This window comes from Lutra lutra, chromosome 9 (assembly GCF_902655055.1).
Source record: "Lutra lutra chromosome 9, mLutLut1.2, whole genome shotgun sequence".
In the NCBI taxonomy this organism is placed as follows: Eukaryota; Metazoa; Chordata; class Mammalia; order Carnivora; family Mustelidae; genus Lutra; species Lutra lutra.
The window spans coordinates 136,086,030-136,109,527 of record NC_062286.1 but is presented as its reverse complement, the minus strand read 5'-3'; positions in this window follow the sequence as shown (position 1 = coordinate 136,109,527).

The window sequence follows — 23,498 nt, the reverse complement described above, 5'->3', positions numbered from 1 at the left end:
GCCCAGAGAGAGTAAGTAAGTTCCATGGTTTCAGAAAAAGAAAAGGTGCCACCCGGTTCCAGCTCTAGATTCTACTTTTCCAGTGTGACAGGGGCTGTCTGAGCTGTGTTAATGTCATCCTCTCGGCCACACCTTCGTTTCACGTCATGGAAGCACCTTGAGTTTGGTGTTAGGTCTAGACTCACATCCTGGGGTGGTCCTGACCCACATCCATGTTCTAGGGATGTGCCCTTGGGTAACTTCAGGTGCCTCTTTGAGACTCAGTTTCCACATCTGTAAGAGGAGCACCTCGCAGAACACTTGGCGTGTACTTGGCCTTCAAGAAGTGGTAGCTGTTCTCCTCTTACATACCCGGTGATTCTCACCTTATTGTATTTTCCACATGTTGCTTGCAGGCCCCATAGATGCCCCTGGTCCCCCGTGTGTGTGTGCTGACAACGGGGAGGTTTCCCCATCTCTGTCAATAGAGACAAGCTTTGGGCCGGGACATTCCACCACCTCTGCCCTCGGTGACTCCACTGACGTGAGAAACATTATTGCTCAAAAACTCCCAGGGAATACCACGCTCTAATGGGAGAACATACATTATCAGGAAATCCTAGCTGAACTAGGAGTGCTGCACCCGCAGAAGGAAAACGGGCCATCAACTACCATCCAAAGGTAGATTGGAGGAGAGCTCAGCGGTTGTCAGGTGCTGGTCCTGTTTCTCTGTGAGTCGCCTGCCCAGAATTTTGAAAAAATCTGCTCGCTCTCATCTTTTAAGTTTATCCAAGTGACGAATGCCACGATGTTGGACTAGCCTCGTTTGCTCTCAGATCGCTCAGCTGGGAGCTTGGCACAAATCCAACCTCGTACATCACTTCTGCGTCCTCGGGAGAGGCCTGCCTCACTTTGGGTCTTTTCATTTCATCAGTTGGCTCCTCCCCAAGGTCTGCCTTGGGGCTTTGTTGTATCTTCCATGAGAAAGGAATGACATAGAGGAAAAGGGAAATATGTATAGGGGGACATCAGTGGGTTTTGGGGCGAGGCTGTATTATAGCTCTGGGGTGCATATTACTATCCTTATTTTGCTCAGAGAAGTCAAATAGGATACCTAAGCTCACAGCCAGTGAGCAAGGATTTGGGCCCAGAACCCATGACACAAAGCATAAATTCTTTGACCGTGTGGCACGATCAGCATCAGAGAAAGTCAACTATGGATCGAGTTCCTACAATCTATGACGATAAGGGGAGCAGGAAGCAATACAGCAGAACCCCATTAACTCGTAACCCGTGTGGTTCAGGCCCAGAAAGAAGGCACCATAAAAGAAACACGATCTGCCACCAAAAAAAAAAAAATTATTATAATTCAAGGTTTTTACATAGATCTCTCCATAATTGTGAGAAAATTCACAATCAAGAGAGGAAGACAGGTGTGTATTGGATTCAGCATCCTAAGTGCTAACATGAGGGGCAGACAGGGACAGGCAAACAGAGTTGGGAGAGATTGGTCCCTTGTGGATGAAAGCAAGAGCCTGCCTCATCGACCTCATCTGCTCCCTACCGTGCTGACCTCACCTGCTGCAGTCTCTCTCCTGGTATCGCCTCAGAGTCTCAAAATGGCTGCAGAAGTCCAAGGAGTACAACCTCCCCAGCAGGAAGGAAGGGGAGGAGCCTTCTTCCCATAGCAGTCAAGAAAAAAGGTCTTTCCCAGAAGCACCCAGCAGATTTTCCCATATATCTCGTTGGCCAGACTGGGTTATCTGCCCATCCCTGGACCGGTGAGCTGGATGGCTTCCATTCAGCCCCCGGATCAACACTGTGCTCTAAAACATCCCCCACAGACCAATAAAGGACTACCAGGAAGGTCTTCAAGGTTCCCATCTTCCCGGACTAATTTCAGCCACTGGGGGATCCCAGCAGCAGGGTGGAGGCAGAGAGACAGTGATGGGGCGGGGGGTGGGGGGCAACTCCCCTGACGCCTTCTTTGAGTGGAACCTCAGGTGGGATATGGACTTTCCTCCTCTCGAGAGGGCTCCCCTACCTGACTCTCCTCAATTCTATGATACCTTCCTGATCCCTTTGGCCACGGGAAGGTAATGGCTCTGTGGCTCCGAGTCTGTGGTTCTTTCTCAACCCCTTGAATTGCTATGGATGCCCGGAGTCCAGAAGACCCCTCTGGGCAGAAGCATCCCCGTCTGGAAGCTCCAGAGAGAGAGTGGCATCGGGGCACCAGCCAGAAACCCATCCAGAGGTCTCCATCCTCCCCTCTTTCCTTCCTTCATCCACCTTCACTCAAGCAGGCAGTTTGCGGTCACGACCCAGCGTTGCCGGGACAATCTAGAATTTCAAGTTATGTATCAGTGGCTCATGCCCAGCAGAGCCCTCCTCGCTGGGGGAATTGTCTAGTGTTGGTTCAGGAAGAAGTGCCATTCTCAGGCAAGGTATTTCCGAGCAGGAGATGGAGAGGCCTTTCCTCCCTCCATCCTTCGGTCCTGGTCCCTGCGCAGCCTGCACTCCTGGGTTCACAGGCAGGACTGTTGCTGAAAAAGTGAGAATTGAGGAGAGCCAAAGGAAGGATGGGGGGAGTAGGAAAAGAGAAAGAAAGAGCTTGTACAGAGTATCTGGGACCTGGTTAACATGCCAATTCTGGTCCTGCGGGTCTGGGAGCGTCCAGAGATGGCATTTCTAACATCCCCCACATTGTCGTCAAAATTGGGGATCCCCCAGACTCACCCAAAGCCCCTTCTTTACCTACTTACATTTGGAGTCAAAACTGAGGGCTGGCTGCTGCTGCGGAGCACTGCTCTAGCGCGTAGGTTCTCCGACCCAAGGGCCTTTGCCTCCCACGGGGCTTAGGCAAACGGGGACAGCTGGGTCCAGACCCAGAGTCGCTCCTTCAGCCCCGGGAGAGGGGAGGCTGGAGAATTTGCATCTCCGAGTCCCCCCAGGTGATGCCAGTGAGGCTGGCCGTTTGAGAACCGGTGCTGCCACTGAACTTTGTCTTTGCTCTTTTATAGCATTAAGGGATCAAGAGAGCCTTTATTTATTCTAGCTGCAGATAATTTCGGGTGTTGGACATTTAAAAAGACAAGGCCCTTGGGGCGCCTGGGTGGCTCAGTGGGTTAAGCTGCTGCCTTCGGCTCAGGTCATGATCTCAGGGTCCTGGGATCGAGTCCCGCATCGGGCTCTCTGCTCAGCAAGAAGCCTGCTTCCCTCTCTCTCTCTCTCTCTGCCTGCCTCTCCGTCTGCTTGTGATCTCTCTCTGTCAAATAAAAAAAAAAAAAAAAAAAAAAAAAATTAAAAAAAAAAAAAAGACAAGGCCCACGACGGCCTAAAATGTAATCCGACCGCACCGCCTGCTGGTCATCCTAGGAAGTGCACGAGGGGTCCGGCTGTCTCGGGCGAAAATCGCTCTGTAAATTCATCTGGGCCAACGCAATATGACACTAGACACGAATCCCGCCTTCCTCGCCTTTCTTTCTTTAGGAAATAAATATGATTCATGTATTTAAAAAACAGTCCTCCGATTCTCACCTAAGTTGTGTCTGGCACATGGTAGTAAAACTGTTGGCTAACACTGGCTCACGTTTGCAATAGGCCCAGCTTTGGCACTTTGGCAATTGTTGTGTTTGACCTCCACTGCCCTCATGAGTCCTGTGGAAAACCCAGGTGCAGGGCATTTAAGGAACTCAGTTAAAGTCATACAGCAAAGATTGATGGAGACGGAATTCAGACCAGGTCAACTGCCCCCAGAGTTCCCGGCTCTGAATGTCCGTGCTATGCTCCCTCACAAAATATAGTTGGAAGAAGTGCCCGCCCAGTAAACGTGTTTCGGACTAGTTAACTCGCCTCCCCCAGAAGCTTAGCGCTAGAAAGTGCTTTAGATGCAAACTTTTCTATCCCCTTAGTTTTATAAAGAAAATAAAAACGTGGCACAGAGTGATGAAGTGACTTGCCTAAGGTCACACAGCAACTTGGTGACCGATCAGCCAGGTCACTGGGCTCCTTCAGCCACACCACACATTCAACACCATTTACGGAGGGTAGATTGCCAGGTATCCAGCACCGGGCTGTGCCCCATGGGAAAAGCATTGTTGTGAATATGCCCCCCACCCCCAGACAATTAGGGGTTCTGATCATATTATACTATGATCCTAGAAATAATGACTTAACTCATTCAAAGTATAGAGTCAAGGGCCCACTACGTTCTCTATTCCACCATTTGAAAAATTATTCTCTAGGGGCACTTGGGTGGCTAAGTTGGTTAAGCATCCGACTTTTGATTTTGGCTCAGGTCATGATTTCACAGTCGTGAGTTCAAGCCCCACGATGGGCTCCAAGCTCAGCATGGAGTCTGCTTGAGATTTTCTCTCCCTCTGCCCCTGCCCCTGCTCAAGTTCTCTCCCTCTCTCTCTCTCTCAAAATAAATAAATAAAATCTTTAAAAAATTATTTTCTAGTCATTCCAAGAAGCTATTAACATTTTTGACATGTAATATCTACATTATCTACATTATTATTTATTCAATATTTTCCCTGTAAACCATTCATTTTGTGTTTGTGTGTCCTTGTCCTAAGTAATAATATTTCTCAATTATGTGTATGACATTCCTTGATACGTTTGTTTTATTTATTCATTTCAAACACACAGGATTCATGTGTGTAATGCCTAAAAGCATCTTGTTCTCCACTACTGACCACCTACCATGTTTTGAGGAGAAGCAGCTGGGTCCTTGGTAGTCCTCACACCTGCATTGCTGTCTTGGCAATGACATCTGTAGGTCGTGTGATGTGGGACATTACACTCATTAAGACTTATCATACTCGGTGGGGCATTAACCTCCCCAAATCCCAGTTTTAGCACCTGAGAAGTGGGGTTAATATCACTTCCTATCTGCTATGGCTATTATTGGGATCAGGTGAGATCACCAAAGCCAGAATTCCACAAGATGCCCCACACCTAGCAATGATCCCATCGATGTCAGCTATTGTAATGAACTATAACAACAGCTCTTACAAAGTGTTACACTGTATTTTTTTTTTTAAATGAAGATCCCTGAATCTCCTGGCTAGCTGTACATCTGAACGTCATCATTGTCTGCGAGAACGTAGGTCTCTCTTTGGAAGAAGGAACTGTGTTACCCCCATTTAACAGCTGGACACACAGAGGTATGAAAAGGTCATTATTGTGAATTCCCTGGAGTTTTTGTGCAACTAGTGGGAATATGGGCATTTTCAAGTCTTGAGATTAGTAGGAAATTTTCATTCTTATTTATTTTTGAAATCTGTGGGTTGGGAGTTTATGCTATTAAAGAGACGCCTACTTTTTCCATATCAGGGAACAAAGCATGAATTCTTTTTTTTTTTTTTTTATTTGACAGATCACAAGTAGGCAGAGAGGCAGGCAGAGAGAGGAGGAAGCAGGCTCCCTACTGAGCAGAGAGCCCGATGTGGGGCTCGATCCCAGGACCCTGAGATCATGATCTGAGCTGAAGGCAGAGGCTTTAACCCACTGAGCCACCCAGGCACCCCCAAAGCACGAATTCTTAATGTCAGAGGAGCTGGACTCTGCTTCAGTGAGGACGGTCTCCTCCATGATTCAGGAAGGACATTTCTCCTGCTCCAAGAATAAATTGTTCACATGGAAAAGCCTCTTAGAATTCAGAAAGTCTTCAATCTATTCAGGAGGAGAAAATTCAACGTGACTGTATTCTTTGGGCTTTTGATGCCACAGATATGAAAATAAGGCAGGCTTCCAACCCAGAGGAGGACCTTACGACCCAGGGCGTTTAAGTAATTATATGCGAACAGAAAAAGCCAGAATTATTAAAGCAGATTCCGATTCAAGCTACAAATCCTATTCAATGGGAGGTACTGTTCTTCTCTGCTTAAGGGAAGGTTGAATGAAAGTGAATGGTTCCAGACAAAATCCAAAAAGCTCACTCCCTTTTGTCCTCCCCACAGCTGGTTATGCGGTGGGACCACATACTTGTGAGCCAGCTGGGGCAAGAGGGAAACAGCGCTGCGATTGAAAGGACACTGCGTTTGGCACACGTGCTTGCTTTAATAATACGCTTGGTGTTTCTGCTTGTGCGTTTTATTTGATCTCTGGTTATAAATGCCCCAGCGCATTAGCAAGGCGGCCGTCTCTGCCCCCACCGACGTGGGAAGAGGTGAGAGCCTGACACAGCTCTTTCCTCCAGGGATTCTCCTCCTGGATGGACACGGAATGAGCTGAGTTGTGTTAAAATAATACAAAGTACCTCTCCGCGTGTGCACCTGGGACCTTTGGAAACTTCATCCCATGGAGGACAGCCCCGGTGACCTCGGTGCGCAGGAACCCTGGAGTCAGCCGACAGGTGGGAGCAACAGGACTGCTCCCCCTCAGGAAGCAAGCTGAGCTGGCGCTGTCCTCACAGAGATGCTCTGTGCCAGGCTGCAGGGCTGCCTGGTGGCCATCAGCTTTCCGAGCTGGACTTGGTCCAACGCCAGCGCGACACTGATTGGCTGCTTGTCTTCAGGCCTCTTCTGGAAACTGCCTGCCCTTCTCCCTGCATTTCTGTTCTGTGAACTGAGCACAGGAGCTCAAACTACTCACAACATCAACATTGTGGCTCACAAGCATTTTTTTTTTTAAGAATTGGATACAGTAGAATATAATTGAAATAAAATGTATCACTTAGAGTAACCAGTAGCATTTTTTTTCAGGTGTGTGTGTATGCACCTGCAACAGGTGTGTAGGAACAGGGTCCTAATCAAACATGTATGTCTTTTTAAAAAATATTTATTTATTTATCTTAGGGAGAAATAGAGAGAGTGCAGCAGGGAGGGGCAAAGGGAGAGAGAGTCTGAAGCCAACTCCACATTGGGCATGGAGCCCGATGGCGGTGGGGCTAGCTTAATCTCAAGACCTTGAGATCGTGACCTGAGCTGAAACCAAGAATCCATCACTCAATGAACTGTGCCACCCAGGCGCCCCGTAAAATGTATGTCTTGATTGTAAGTGACCATCAGGAATGTCTGAAAACCCCTGTTCTCACCTCCAGGGTTTTGGTGAGAGTTAAATGAGATAATGTTTTATGGAGCACTATATGAATTAGGTAGGTCGATGGGTGGGCAGATGGATGGATTGACAGACAGGCTCTCTAAAGTACAACGTGCCTGGGGTACCTGGGTGGCTCAGTGGGTTAAGCCTCTGCCTTCGGCTCATGTCATGATCCCGGGGTCCTGGGATCGAGCCCCGCATCGGGCTCTCTGCTCAGCAGGGAGCCTGCTTCCCTTCCTCTCTCTCTGACTGCCTCTCTGCCTACTTGTGATTTCTCTCTCTGTCAAATAAATAAATAAAATCTTAAAAAGAAAAAAAAGTACAACGTGCCTCATTCAGGGCAGAGATGACAGAAACAGTGGGATGAAAGTGGGACCTCTTCGGCTGTGGTACCACGAGTGGTAGAACTGGAAGGTCAGCGTTCCTAAAAGAGCATGGTTTCCAAAGAGACTTGAACCCTTGGTTAATTCCCTAATGTAAGGAATGGAAATTTGTCCCCCTCCCACCCCCCCATTTAGATTCCAGAAATGTTGCATCCCTTCTTTTTTTCTTTTTCAAATGAATCCAGCGGCAAATCTTCACCAACTTGATGACCGAGAAATTCAATCTCAGTCCTGGTTATAGGATTTCTGCTTTAAAAAAAAAAATCATACAATATTAGAAAATGATCATACTAATATAATAGCTACTATTTATGAACTTCGTTATGTTCCAGGCACTGTGCTAAGCACTCAAACATATGGTGTTGTTTACTCTTACTTATGAGGTAGATACACTTATGAGGTAGATACACCCACTATTTTGTGGGTGGGAAACTGGGGCTTCGGTGTCCCCAGATGTTCACTCTGAGGTCACAATCACTGTTTTCTGTTCCTGACCTGCTCTTCCTCCATCTGCGGAACCCAGATGCTTCAAGTGGTCTCAAAGATGCTCCTTTTGGCAAGTCTTCCCCCTGACCACAGGCTCGGGGTCTAGACTCTCATTGCTGTTTTTAGAACCTCCGCTCCAGAAGCTGGATTCCACTGGCATACCTAAGTTGCCCCCAGACAGAAACAGGAGAGCAAGGCTGGTGCTGGACCCTGGCACCCACAGAAACAGCAATCCCGCCAAAGAAGGGTTGTCTCTTTCTTGGTATCGGGCAGCAGGGTAGAAACACCTGCACTTTCTCAACCACCAGCCCCCGCTTCCCTTCTCTGACCTTTTCTGATCTTCTCTGCATCTCCATGGCCCCAGACAAACCTAAATGCTGTTTTTTGAATGTGTAGAAATCTTTCTCTTTGATCTTGAGACACAAATGCACAGATAGTTGGGCTAATTTCTTGGGAGACCTCTCGTGATTTCAAAACTCCTACCTTAAAAGTAAACCCCTCAATATTTGAGATATACCATGGGAACAAAAACTGGCAGCGGGAACTGTTCATTCCTCACCTCTTTGCAAAGAGAACCAGGTTCATTACTGCAGATGGTGGTGCATCTGGCCCTGGGGATGAGGCACACTTGCTTCAAGGCAATGGCAGCTCATGGCAACGTGTTACATTTTGCCAGTGATTTGTGTGCAGGTGGACTGATGGCCCATTTGGCTGAGGTCTGATCAAGGAGGAGAGGGAAACTCCTTTGGGGGTTCTTGGAAAGATTTTTGTCCCATCAGAGAAAGCCACACAAAGAAGATAAGACACCCCTTCTTGCTTTAGATGATGCTGTATTAAATATCAGAATATGATATTTAGGTCAGTACAACCATGAGCTAATGAACCCAAGGACAAAAGTCAGTGTTCTGAGGAGAGTTCAATGGCATGCCTATATGTTTTACTTTCCTTATTAAGGACATTATTAAGCCACATCATCATCCCTGGAGTGGCAATTCCGTGGACTTGTTAAGTTATAAATAAGTGTATTTATGGCTCAAACCACTGCTTTGGGGGCATTCTACTACTCGTGACCAAGTGTACTCCCTACAGATACATGAATCTTTCAGGCAAAGAGAAGAAACATATCATTAGAAAGAAAAATCTGAACAAACTTAGGGGACAAAATTCCTTGACCTAACAGTGTCTTGATCATTTCTGCCTTTGCTTATTTACTTATATAGACTCGTTGTTAGCAAGCTGAAGCCCCAAAGCTCCCTCAAGTTTAAAGGGTTTGCATAGTATTATATTACCTACAAATATAAAGTCTTTGGGTCCCTTTGTGTCTCTGACAATATTCTTCAAAAACCTTTCAGATAATTCAACAAGACTTTATTGAGCACTTAGAATGTTCCAGAAGGTGCTGGGCAGTGAGGAAACCAAGACACCTGAGACTCACGTCCAGTCCTTGTGGGCTCGCCATCTAGTGGAGAGACAGGGAAGAAGATGCCATGAGAGCAGAGAGGAGGGACGCTCTTACTCGAAACATTCTCCGCTCCCTTGGGGAATTTTGCTATAAAGCACAAACATGTCCCATCCTTGGTAAAGTTAAAAAACCAAGAAGGAAAGCTTTCCAGATATCTCTGAAGTACAAGAGAGGAAGGGGCATGACAAAAGTTGGGGGATGAGGAAAATGATGTTGGAGATTCTAGGAAATTACCAAGGCTTTAGCTGAAGTGATTTCAGCAGAAGCTTCTTTCTGTCCTTCTTGAATTCCTCAAGGCAAGAACTCTAACGTCAGACTATTGGCTTGAATTGGGGATGAGCGGAAAATACGTGCCTAACAACCATAACTTATAAATAGGTTTTTCTAGGTTCTTAGGGTTTCCCCCATCATCCACTGTTGCCGTGTACATAGCTGGTTTGACAGCAATTGTCCTTTTTTTTTTTTTTTAAAGCTGGCCTCTGCTGAGTTCCCCCCACCCACCCACCAGGAACTTATAACTTATCAGCAAAAAAACTGATTTTTAATTGAATCAATAATTCCCTTTATTTTGATCCTTATAGTTTCCTGAATTCTTTATTATTCATTTCAATGACCACTAACAGGTACGACCGGCATAAGCGGGTATGAACGCAAACAGAACTGGCTCTTGGGGAGTACACAATCCAACAGGTGGGAACAAAGGCTACCCAGAGCACAGCAGAGCCAGCCCCCATGTGCTGTCAACTGCTGGAGGCACTCTCAGAGCATCTTACCAGCCGTGTGTGCTCAAACAAGAGAATCACATGTTGGCAGAGGATGTGGATGGAAAGTGAATCCATAGGTGAATAATAAGATCCATTTTCCTTCAGTCAAACATTCTGTTATCTGGGCTTTGCAATATACTCCCCCAAGAAAGACAGGGCAGTTCTCGGGATGGAAGCCAGCATGATGTTCTTGTTTTCAAAGATTTGCCCAACTTTCATCGGTGCCTTGAGTTACGATCTCAATGCTGAGTCAACAACGCCATTGGTCCTACAGGACCAGTTCCTCCAGTGCCTTCAAATCCACATGGCCCGTTAGCCATGCCTCTCCAGGGGCATTTCTTCTGCTTGGCCTTCTGACCCCTCTCAATCTGCTCTCTGCCTCCCAAGGCCAGGCTGATGGACTATATATCAACACACGGTTGGTGTGGTGCTGTGCCCTTGGGCTTCCAGTTGGGTTTGGCCAATGAGGATACCAGACAGGAAATTAGAGGAAGAAAGGAGAGTGAGGTGACCCCTGTGTCCTCCCATGGAAGGTCACTGCTCCTAAAGTAACCAGCTTTAACCCATTCTCTTTCTTGCTGAGTCCATCAATGTTACCCTTTGGGTTTTTATGCTGTCTTTGTCCTCTGCCAAACCATGCTCACAACTCGGTAATCGGTCTCTCGGGAGACAAGTCTTCCTTGAGTTGTTCTCATTTGAGTGTGCCGTCTGTTTCCTTTTGACTCTCACTGAGACCCTGATGGATGGTTCTCTTGGATTCTGGCCATTGCCATGATTCCATAGTCACAGGAGGAGAAAACCAATGGCGGAAGATCCAGTCACTGAAATTCTTTCCTTTTAGAGGAGATGTCATCAAGAATGCAGAACTGCCCTTCAGAAAACAAACATGGTGGCAAGGGGGTGGGATTGTTTGAGAAGCTCCTTATATCATACTATCTGTGAACAGCTGTAGTTGGCTTTCAAACAAGGCAGTATACTTTTGTGAAAGTTTACACACTGTAACTTAGACAAGAGAAAGTATGATTCCTGGGACATTGGTAGCAATAAATGTGTCATCATGATAGCATGATAAGGAGAGGAAGCTGTGGCCCCTGGTCTTCAAAATCCTCTTCTCTCTTGGGAGTTTAGAATAGTGTTAAAAGTGGGCTGAATCATTAGAGAAGTAAAAGTTGCTGTAAATTACTCATTACAGACATGGAGCACTTACCATGTGTAAGGTACAACCATCACAGGGTTCCTCTGGCCCATCTCAGTTGGTCTTCACCCAGGCTTTCAGAGTAGCTACTTTTTTCTTCATAGTTTACAGATAAAGAATTTGAAGCAGAAGAAAGTGCAATGACTCATACTTGGTCACCAAGACTCAGAATCCACATTTCTAAAAGGAGGCTAATATAACTTGTGTCCCAGGACTGTGGTCAAGATGAATCAAAGTCCTCTCTAACTCCTATAGAGGTCCTTGCATGGTGGACACTCAAGGACATGAAGAAGGGCAGGGGGTTAAAGTTACAAGGGCATGGAGTTTGCTTTGCTGGTGCGCTTCTGATCTAATAACTATTTGGCCAACTTATCTGGAACTTCAGCTGAGGAGTAAGAATAACACTGAACAAAACAACCACCATTTATTTTATGTTGATTCTACCAAGAGCTTTGTGCAGACTATCTCCCGTCAATCCCACATAGTCCTAAGAGGAAGAAAGTGTTCTTATGCTAATTCTGGGTAGTGAATAAACTAAGTCCCAAAGAAATTCAGTGACTTGCCCAGCTAAGAAGTGGCAGAGCTCACATTAGAACCCAAATCCACCTAGCTTCTGTACCTTTGCTCTTAACCTCTACTTCATGCCCTGTGCCTATTTTTATTGCATTTAACAAACATTACAGTGTTTACTCTATGCTAGGAACTGTTCTGAACACTACAAATACTAACTTTTTTAGTTCTCATAAAAACTTCGTGGTAGGCACTAGTGTCATCTCATTATTATGAGTGGAGAAAACTGAAGCCCAGAGAAGTTAAGTAACTTGCCCAAGATCACACAGCCTTTGCAATCCCAAGCTCACTTTTTCTCAATTTTCAGACACTACCGTATTTTGGGAGTGACAGGTCTGAGTTGTCTGCAGACTTATTGACGTGAACCTCTAAGCTATAAAGTTGAGTCCTTTGCAAAAGAGTGAAGGACATGTATTGGTTTTCAACTCTCAGCCTTACCATAAAACAAGTGGGGGTAGACCATGGATCTCATTGGGGACACCAAGAAGATGTGAAGAGCAGATCCTGTACTGGTTTAACTTCAGTTGTCTGAGAGAACCATCACAACATTTGTCCGCAGGCAAAAGAATTCGGCACCGAATGTCTACCAACGGGCAGCCTTAGGCTGGGAGAAATGAACTGGAGAAAGCCCAGTCTCTTGTTGGACAGGGGCACAGTGGATATGCTGGGCTGAACACTAAAGGTTAATTGCTCTGAGTAATACTGTGGCATTTAGCCCTGGTGCCAAATGAACTGAGACAATATTGACCAAGATTCAGCCAACATCAGAATGCAAACACAAATGAAAATCCAAGTCCTTAGGCAGAGGGAGTCCAGGCAAGAATCTGAATATCCAGGAAGATCAACCAAGGCAGAGGCAAGTCTCCTCAAAACCTCAAGGGCCTTATACTCCCTCATAAACCAGCATTATGCTACGACAAGGGCCATATGGGCAGGGTCTTTGCATATGCAACTCTGTGTGTTAGAAACCACTTTGTCTACTCTGCCAGGCCCCTGGATTTCACCTGACAGATGTCACTTCTTATGCAGCTCTCATGTATAAGATGTTTCCTACAGGATGGCTTTTTCCCCCACCATAGGCTGAGCTAGGACATCTCATCCTCAGCTTTGTATCCCCTTTGCTGACTGCTGTTTGAACATTTTTTTCCAGATTATACACATATGTTTCTCCCTGTTATTCTGTGGCCCAGAGAGTAACTATATTCTTTTATTCTTTTTATCTTTGTGTCCTTTTATAATCTCAACATGTAGTACAGATGCTGGCGCATATATACTTGCTAAATGTTGAAAGCAGAAAGAATGGGGGGGTGGATGGATGGATGGACAGATGGAGGGATGGATGGACGGAAGAAGAGAGGACTGGCTGCCTAGCTGGGGAGATGATGACTGGACAGGAGGGTGGAGGGGTGGATGAATTAATGGTTGGGTCCTTGGATGGATGGGTGCGTAGGTGGGAGGGTGGAGGATTGAGCAGATGGTTGAATGGAAGCATGAATGGACAAACACATAGGGGCCTCCTGAGGGCAGTTGAGGATGGAATGACAGGATCTTCCATCTCCTGGGATTCAGAGAAACGAAGTCTTCTCAACTATAATTGGTCCATAAAATTCTGTAAATCCATTCCTGTGGAAGAAGACACCGGCCATACTTCCCTTTTCTCAGAAGGTACATGGTGTCATTTTGGATTTCTATTCTCCTTTGAGATGGTCTAGTTGTTTTTTTTTTTTTAAAGCAGATTTCACTTGGGTAAAAATAGGTCAATGTGGGTCACATCTGTGATTGGTCCCAAGAGTCAAAACCACTCGTGTACCTGTGCCTAAGGAAGAATAACAGTCGGTGGGAGTTTCCTATCCTAGCTCTCTGGCAGGGGAAAGCTACTGGAACACCACTGGTTTCTTTTTTTTTTTTTTTAAGATTTTATTTATTTATTTATTTGACAGACAGAGATCACAAGTTGGTAGAGAGGCAGGCAGAGAGAGAGGAGGAAGCAGGCTCCCCGCTGAGCAGAGAGCCCGATGTGGGGCTTGATCCCAGGACCCTGAGATCATGACCTGAGCTGAAGGCAGAGGATTTAACCCACTGAGCCACCCAGGCGCCCCACACCACTGGTTTCTTAAGAGGGGGTGTGGGGTCTTGAGGAATAAAACCATAGTGAAGTTGGTCGCTGATCTATAGGGAAATAACATCAACCTATGATAAGTAAAATCATGTCTGCATTTGAATTTCAACTCTATTCCCTTACTAGTTGAGAATTTAATTAAGTTTCTTAACCTCCCTAAGCCTGACTTGGGTTAGCTACAAAATGGGAAGTTGTAATGATGGAGAAGGAGTGTGGAAGAATAGCTCGGAGACTTGTGTCCGGATTAAAAAAAAAAAAAGAAATAGCACAATGTGCTGATTGTTCAACCAACAATAGGTTGACATAGTCGCTGGGAGGCAAAAGAACTGAAGTAGTAATACAAACATTCTCACTCCGATGAACAAATGATTAATAGTTCACTAGGAGAGCATTTCACAAATTACAGACTACATGCCCGTGATGACAGAGAAGACAAACTTACATGGTATGTAAAGTGAGCCTTAAATAACGTTAAATCACAAAGAAGGGGAGAACGTCATTCCCTGGACAACTTGATTTCAATGATGATTTAGTGCTTCTCATTGTGTCAAGGAGAAAGTCTTCGTTTGATGCCAGAATTTCTTTAACATCTTTTAGCAACACGATCAGGACTTGGGTGCAGATGTTGGACAGGCAAGGAAATCTAGCTAGAATGTCAGATTTTTCTTTACGGTTTTTGCATTATTTTTTAGTGGTACCTCTTATTTGTGGAAAATAGCACTGGTTTTCCTTTCGTGGTGGCCACATCCACGTTCCTTTGTAAATAAGTAAGATCTGAGTCAGTTTAAAGAAAATATATATGTAAGAGTTCAGGTGGCGTGGAGTCATGGTAGAACCAGCGGTGAGTAACGCGCGTGTGGGAAACCTTGAAAAAGGTGGAAGAAGGTGCAAATATCTGGTTATACTGAGTAATGTACACGCCCACCTGCGAAAAACTTGCCGTTTTTCTAGGTTTCTGTTTAGATCCAACTGAGTGAATGGTATGGCTCCACAGAGATGGTCTCTCATCTGCTCAACTTCAGGTCTCTAGGGAGGCTATGACTACCCAGATGTCTCCCCGAGGTGGGAGGAGTTGGGAAATCTCCTTCCCCCAACGGAAGAAAACACTCTCACAAAACTCCCCGCAGGCCACTTCTCCACAAGTGCAACAGGAAGGTGTGTGGACGTCGCTTGACAGCTTGGTCAGGATTCACAGACTCAAGCGTCTACAGGGGTCAAAATGACCCAGGGCACAGGATACACACTTTGGTATAAATGTTCCACCTAAAAAAGAACTTGATGCCAGGGCATTTTTTCAGTTTGCGTGTTTTTTAAAAATACAATAATGATAAAAATTTAATCATTATATATATGTGTGTGTATACACACACACATATATATATACATATATATATATGCATATATGTATGTATATATATATAAAAAATAGTGATGTGTTAGGTGAAAAAAATCATCCTTGCAGTTTGAAAGACAGACATACTTTGCATGTGAAGTGTATGCAATCCTATTTCTATACATAGAGAAACAATGTATTATGGGTTAGATTATATAACTTGTGGCAGCTCAAGGATGAGGATAAATAGGAAAGGATGCTGGGACTCGGGGGGGCCGGACACAGAGGGCGAGAGAGTCATGGGGACCCAGGTGAACTGCAGAGCACGTGTTGCTTTAGAAAGTGCATCAAACGTTTAGTCCCAATCAACTACAGTAAAAGAATGTTGCCAAACCCTCATATTTTTTAATAAGAATTTTAAACTGTGAGTTTTTATATGCAGCTCCCTGCTTATTAAATGTTGGCAATTAATTTCTTTTTAAAAACATTCTTTCCTGGGGCGCTTGGGTGGCGAAGCTGGTTAAATGTCTCGCTCTTGGTTCCAGTTTGGGTCATGATCTCAGGGTCCTGAGATTGAGCCCCGTGTCAGGCTCCATGCTCAGTGCAGAGTCTGGTTAAGACCCTCCCTCCTTCTGCCCTTCCCCACTGTGCTCTCTCTCTCCTTAAATAAACGTTTAAAAAACTATTTTAATTAAAAAATTAAAAAAACAAAAAACGGGGCGCCTGGGTGGCTCAGTGGGTTAAGCCGCTGCCTTCGGCTCGGGTCATGATCTCAGGGTCCTGGGATCGAGCCCTGCATCGGGCTCTCTGCTCAGCAGGGAGCCTGCTTCCCTCTCTCTCTCTCTGCCTACTTCTCTGTCTACTTGTGATCTCTCTCTGTCAAATAAATAAATAAAATCTTTAAAAAAAAAAAAACAAAAAAACAAAAAGCACTCTTTCCTCCGCAACATCATGGAGAATTAGTCACTGAGATTGTGACCCTCATCTGATTTATTTGTACTCTACCTTGGATGAGTTATGAAACCCGATCAGTGTGGAGCTTGAATGCTGGCCGGAGAAAGAGGTTGGGTGTCAGGATTCAGTTGTTTTGGCAGCTGACAAAGAATAAAAACAAATGTCCAGTAAGCACACGACGACATTTTCAACCTTGTGTTACCAAGGGGAAAACATCCAAGACAGAATACTGATGAGAGACCATCATTTTTTACTAAGCAGATGCAACATATTTTTTTTACTGCTAATGCCCGATTTCAACCCGTACGCAAATAAACAGTCCTTCTCACACATTGATGTATTCATTCATCCATCCATCCGTCTGTGGAAATACAGATTTGAGTGATAGAGACTTCAGTCCCTGGCTTCAGGAGGTCCTTTAATTGGAGAGGAATTTGGCTACACACACACACACACACACACACACACACACACACACACGTATATCCAGGCACCCCAGAACATGACTACCCTTTGATCCAACACTGTAACATCTTGGAAATGCTTCTGAGAGAAAATTCCAGAACAAGTCTGCATTAATGTTGCTACAAAGGTGTTCATCCCTCTGCTGTGTTTATAATGGCAGAACATGTCATGTGTCAAACACTTAAATGTCCAACATGGCCAGATGGTTGATTCGTCTGTGGCACAGCCACTCAAAGGGACCCCTGGCCCTATTTTGGAGGATGTATTTGTCGTGCTATAGAAGAGTAAACAAGCAAACAAGATGTTGACTTCAAAACAGTATTTCAGAATCTCTAATATATGTGTGATATTGATATGAAAGAAGAGAAATACTAAAAGAGAGAATATTTCTCAGTGATAGGATTATAGATTTACGTCTTTCATATGTTGCTCCCTGTATCTTCAATAAGAACATCTATTCCTTCTGCAATGAGGGGGAGAAAAGGAGCAGTATTTTAAGTTTTGATCTTTAGAACTCCTCACACGGTTAGAAATTCTTGGGGACCCCAATATGCTTTTATTCATTTCAGTTAGAGCTATCAATGTTAACCATATTAGAAATTAAAATTAAAAGTTTTAGGTGCGCCTGGATGGCTCAGTGGGTTAAAGCCTCTGCCTTCGGCTCAGGTCATGATCTCAGGGTCCTGGGATGGAGCCCCGCATCGGGCTCTCTGCTCAGCAGGGAGCCTGCTTCCTCCTCTCTCTCTGCCTGCCTCTCTGCCTACTTGTGATCTCTGTCTGTCAAATAAGTAAATAAAATCTTGAAAAAAAAAAACCTAAAACTAAAACTTTTAAAATATTATTTCGTTTTAAAATAATAACAATAATAAACTCATTCTGTGTTAACAAAAATAACATTTTGATGAAAAATACCTATTTTTTCCCAATAATTTCCAATTAATCTATTTGGTTTATACCAAAGAAGGGGGGAAGAAAAAATATGGTATTGACATATTTAAAAATATGAAATATTTGAAATACCATATTGAAAATATGGTATTGACATATTAAACAGATTTGCAAAAATAGAGAACATTCTCCATTTTGGCAAATCTCTTTAATTTCCGCCCTAACGGAAGACAGCTGGATTCTCATATCCGCTCCTGCGTTCCGTATGTTTCTGTAAGTTGTTTGGGTTCAAGTACATGAAGAAAATCCAGCCCCATACAGTTCTGCACTTAGAAGAGGAAGAAGTATTTTAATAGTCTTTTCAAGTTATAAAGTGCACCGTGATCCTACACTTGACAAGGGATAGCTCCTGAAAATCAGTTGCAGGGAGAAATCTAAAACCTTATCAATGAACTTCTTGTTCTCTCTGCACCTGTGAGGGGAGGAGAGTGGAAAAGACAAAAAGGCTGTCAGTATTATAATGAAGACTGTGTGACTTCTCGGGCTCCTTGAGAGGGTCAAGGATATCCATAAATTCCTGGACCACACTTTGGGAATCACCATCTAAATCATACACAAGCAAGTGGGTCATTCCAGGGAGGTGGCCTAGGACGGCTAACTTCATTTTTGTTGTTGTTTTTTGTTTCCATTTTTTAGACGACATTTTGAATTATTCTGTTTTTCTCATGGGCATCTCAATGTAAAAAAAATGAACTTTCTCAAGGCCGTCATCATAGACTGGTCCCACGGGGAGCAGATTCTGAGATGGGAATTCACGCAGGAATGCTGCTCTGAATCACCCGAGAGGGACAGAAGGAAGCAGGGCTGGGCAGCAGGAGGCAGACCATGCTGTCTGGTCTCACCGTGCTCTCGGTCAGCTGGGGAGCTTCCCGCTAAGTCAACTCTTGACAGCTGCCCCCCATTGAAGCAGGTGGACCAGGTCTTTATCTCTATACCAACAAGTCCTTGGAGGCTGACTGCCACAGGAAGGAACAAGGCGTGGGGAGAGAGTGAGTCCCAGAAGGAGAAAAAGCTGTCTACAGCCAACTCTTCCAGAAGCTGGGGAATGTGCCGTTGGTCCTGGAGGGGTGGTATGGGCCGGGCACCTCAGCCACACGGTTGTCCATGCCCGAGTTGGGATGAGAACCCGTCCCTCCGTTTGCCTCTCGAGCCTCCGTAAAGAGACCCTCTGAACACTTGCTTCATCTCATGTCGGCTCTGCACATCCACACATTGTCGATGACCATGACACCGGGCTGATCTGACGCGAACGGGCACAGGAAGAAAAGATGAAGGCTGCGCAGCTGGCATTCAGCTCTCCGCTCCCCTTGCTGGGAGAATGCTCTCCACCGGTCCTAGGCAAATCCGCAAATCAGGCTCCTGTGCCGTTCGCTCTGGTGATGAGAATAAGCTTATGAATCAAGAAAGGGAGAGGAAAACATGGATATTATGCCTTGAGAAGACCGTCTTGCATCTGAAGTGTTAATACTGATCAAGTGAAATATTTGACATGGAAATCCACACCCATCATTTAAGATCAGGGTGAGGGGTCACAGGTCCTGGGGTCGCAGAGGCCCATGACAGCCCCAGAGCCTTAGTGAGCACAGCAGCCATCTGGGTCTCTCTGGCACAATAACCTTCTCTCCGTTCTGGAAGCCCCACAGAAAGAAATCTCCAGTCGGCTTCTGTCTTGTAGCTCACATGCAGCGAGGAAAAATCAAGGATGTTTCCTATCAGGGCTGCTCAGGAATTCCCGCCGCCTTTCCTGTAAGCAGGAAGAGAAAACAAGACAGACCTTGTCTTTCCTCGGGTCTGTGTTTACCACCTCTTACTTCATTCGCTGCAAGAAGGAAAACCTCCTGAGAGTCCACGCGATGAGGGAAAATTATTCGCACCTCATCATCCCATATTTCCAACTCTCCCTGCAGGAGTATTTACAGATGCTTCTAATTTAAAACAGCTTTCTGACCGACATCCCCCTGCAGCAGAGCCCATCAGCAACCTCGCAGGGTCTGCAGTTTTGTTTTATCCTAGGTTCACCATAAGGAAGACTTGGAACATGCCAGAAAAGCAGCAGAAGAGAGAATCCTCTCCTCTTGCCACCTCCAAGAACACGATTTAGCACGGAAGCCATTCATTGTCATGACGAAAGGAAAGAACCCAATGCCTGAAATTGTGGGGGGTCTCACAGGGTTTGATTTCCTTGCTACTTCGTGAAGATTCAGGTGCTTTCTCAGTGGCCTCTCCGGGCTGTGCTGTCCCTCCCATGGCTTTGACCTCTGCGCAGACTCTGAGACATTCCTCTTCTCCGAGCCTCTGTTTCCTCCTTACCCAAATAGAAACTTGTTGGGTGAAGATTAAAAAGAACGCACGGGTTAACGTATAAGAAAAAGATCTGCAAAATACCCAATGATGGGGGGGGGATACAAAAAAACAAAAGTGCATATTGGATTTTTCTGGCTCAGCCAAAGCAGAGTGGGCAGGCAGGACCCCTGGCTCAGTGATCATAAACACAGCTGACGCGGGCTCTGCGTGACACGGGGGCCTGCACATAGGAGGACGGATTGTTGGCAAGGCTGGCTCGGGAGGGGTCCCCATGGGGTGCTGGAGAAGATTCAGATTTCCAGGGGACCCTTTGTGACACAGCGACCGACTGCAATCCAGATTCTGGGAAAGCAGTGGGATCTCTGACAACTTGGTGAGTCTGTCAATATTTGCTGAGGGGTGGAGACTGTACAGTAAGAAGATGAAGAAGCAAACCGAGTCAGGAGATGTTGATGGCGAACACCACCTAATGTCTGTAGGGCCAAGAGAAACTCTTTTCTTCGTGAGTTCCTGCAGTGTGGACACTAGGAAGTGAATTCTTCCACCAGAACGTTCGTGTTTCCGAGCAGCCACGGCTACCTCCCTCCAGACAGGGCCCTGAGCTTGGGTGAATGCTCTGTGGTCCCCATTTTGAAATTCTTGAATTATTTTGTCTTTGAACTTGTATTGGGGAAGCGAGAACAGCCAGACCCGGCTCCCCGACGGTACTCCACGCCGGCCTGGATGGGCAGCAACTGGCACTGGGGAAGCAAAATGGCCTGGATGTTCAGCGAGGCAATGCGGTGACTTCTTGTAAAACAAAACACGCCCTGACCAGAGGGCCCAGCGTTTGTGCTCCTTGGCGCTTGCCCAGAGGAGTTGAAAATGTATGTCCACTCGAACGCCTGCGCATCGATGTTTACAGCAGCTCTTTTCACAATGGCCAAAACTTGAGAATAATCGAGAGGTCCTTAGCAGATGAATACTATTATTATTATGTTATTCAGCATAAGAAGATACGAACTATCAAGCCGTGAAAAGACATGGAGGAAACTTAAACGTAGATTACTGAGAGACGTCAGTCTGAAAAGGCTACATCTTGTATGAACCCAATATACGACATTGAAACAGGAAAAAGGATGGGATGTTAAAAAAATTACTGGTTTCCCAGGGCTGGGGGAGAGGAGGAATGCATAGGCAGAGCACAGAGGACCTTTCAGGCAGTGGTGTTACTCTGTGGGGTACAAAAGCCGCCCCGTGTCACTATACATTTGCCCAATCCCATAGAATGGATAACCCCAGAAGGAACTCTAGCGTGAACTACGGACTTGGTGTGATTATGATGTGTCCGCGTAGGTTCATCAAGTTGTAAATGATGTCCCACTCTGGTGGGGGCTGCGATCACGGCAGAGGCTGTGCGCTGGACGGATATGAGTTCTCTGAAAAAAGGGAAAGTCTTTTTTAAAAAGCTGATGGTCGGGGCACCTGGGTGGCTCGGTGGGTTAAAGCCTCTGCCTTCAGCCCCGGTCATGATCTCAGGGTCCTGAGATCAAGCCCAGCATCGGGCTCTCTGCTCAGCAGGGAGCCTGCTTCCTCCTCTCTCTCTGCCTGCCTCTCTGCCTACTTGTGATCTCTGTCTGCCAAATAAATAAATAAAATTTAAAAAAAGGAAAAAAAGCTGATGGTCCCTGAGGCATATCTGTGAGCAGAGAAGTCATGCACGGTGCACACCCCCCAGTCCATCGTGTCCCGCTCACACATAGCATCCGTGACTCCCCACAGGCAAAGAACCCCAGAGGGACCCAGGGTGGGTAGGTGGCCTACAGTGTGTTATACCTACAGCTGAGTGTGTAGGGACGCTGACAGCCCTGAGAAGTCATGCTTTCTTCAAATCGGAAATCGTTTCAAGTGCACAAAGAAGGCAACACATTCTTGAAAACATGAATAACCAAAGAACTCTGCCCTATCCTTTCTTCCTCACGTCACCTCCCTACAACAGCCAAGGGCTGAAAATGATGTCACGGAAAGGGAGAGCTGGGGTGGTCCGCAGCTTTTCCTTTTAACCCTTCCTTACTCACCAACGAACTGAAGGTGGAGAATGTTGGTCGAGTGTGTGAGTATCTAAAAGTGAAGTTAACTCCACTATGTTTGTGTGACATTTACTCTAAGTAAGAATGAGATATAAAGGCTCGCACAAGCTACGAATATGTCGTGGGATTCTCGGGATTCTGCCCGTGAACGCACTGCATTTAAACCCATGTTGCACAGTATTCAGATGAATGGTAAAATTCACATGAATAATTTAACATTTTAATTCTTCCTTACTTAGAACAACTTTGAATAGCAAAGGAAATACCTAAGAAGCCAAGAGAGAGAGAATGTGGAAAAAAGGAAAATGCTTTATATATATTTTTTAGGATTTTATTTATTTATCTGACAGAGAGAGGGAGAAAGAGCACAAGCAGCGGGAGCGGCAGGCAGAGGGAGAGGGAGAAGCAGACTCCCCGCTGAGCAAGGAGCCCGATTTGGGACTCGATCCCTGGACCCTGAGACCGTGACCTGAGCCAAAGGCAGATTCTCAACCTACTGAGCCACCCAGGTGCCCCTGAAAGTGCTTTATACTTTAGCACCTCAAATAGTACTTTCCCTGCTTCGAGAACAAGGGCCTCTGCATTTTCCTTTCTCACTGGCTCCTGTAAATCCCAGAGCCAGCCCTGCCCCCACTGCTATGAAGTTAACGTTGACCGGGGGCCACGATATGCCAGACATGCTGTTAAGCGTCTCACACAGATAATGACCCTTAATGGCCTGGGTCGTTCCTACCCCCAAAGAGTAAGACGTCGTCCACACGGCAGTTACTGTCACAACGACTGCGCGTGAGCCGGTCCAAACGAGAAGGACTTGTCGAGCACCTGCTTTGTGGCCGGAAGGCGCCCATCTCATTTTGCCCAGCGCTAGGATCGGGGGTACAAAGATAAGCACAAAACAAACACAAGGTTGCTCACAGAGGAGGGGGGCCAACAGAGACAGGGGGCAAAGTGGCTGCTTGCCATCACACAGCCCGACGTCGATCAGAGTCACGATCTGAACCCAGGCCCGGAGCCCAAGCTCATGAGCCCCTGGGGCAGACTGCCTCTGTGATGATGCTGGCCCTGTGTGCGTGCGTGGCAGATGCTTAATAATTGCGTTTATTACATTCCAGATTTAAAGATCCAGCGCTGAGCTAGAACTGAGTTTACTGCCTTCGTTGTGGGGTGTCCGATTGTGAATTCACTATCTGTTTAAATAGTTTGCCTGTCCCTGAAATGTTGCTCTCTGAAAGGGGCTTCCTCTGGCTCTCCCTGGTTCTTTCTCTCTCTCTGCAGTCTTGGCTTTGTTTCATGACGAGGATCACACTCTGTAATTCTATGTTTGTTTGTAGAACTCTATGTTCAACTGCAGTGAGCCTAGAGTGGGGCGGGGACACGGTTCCTCCCCAGTTTAAGCCCAGGGCTATATATAGCCTGGTGC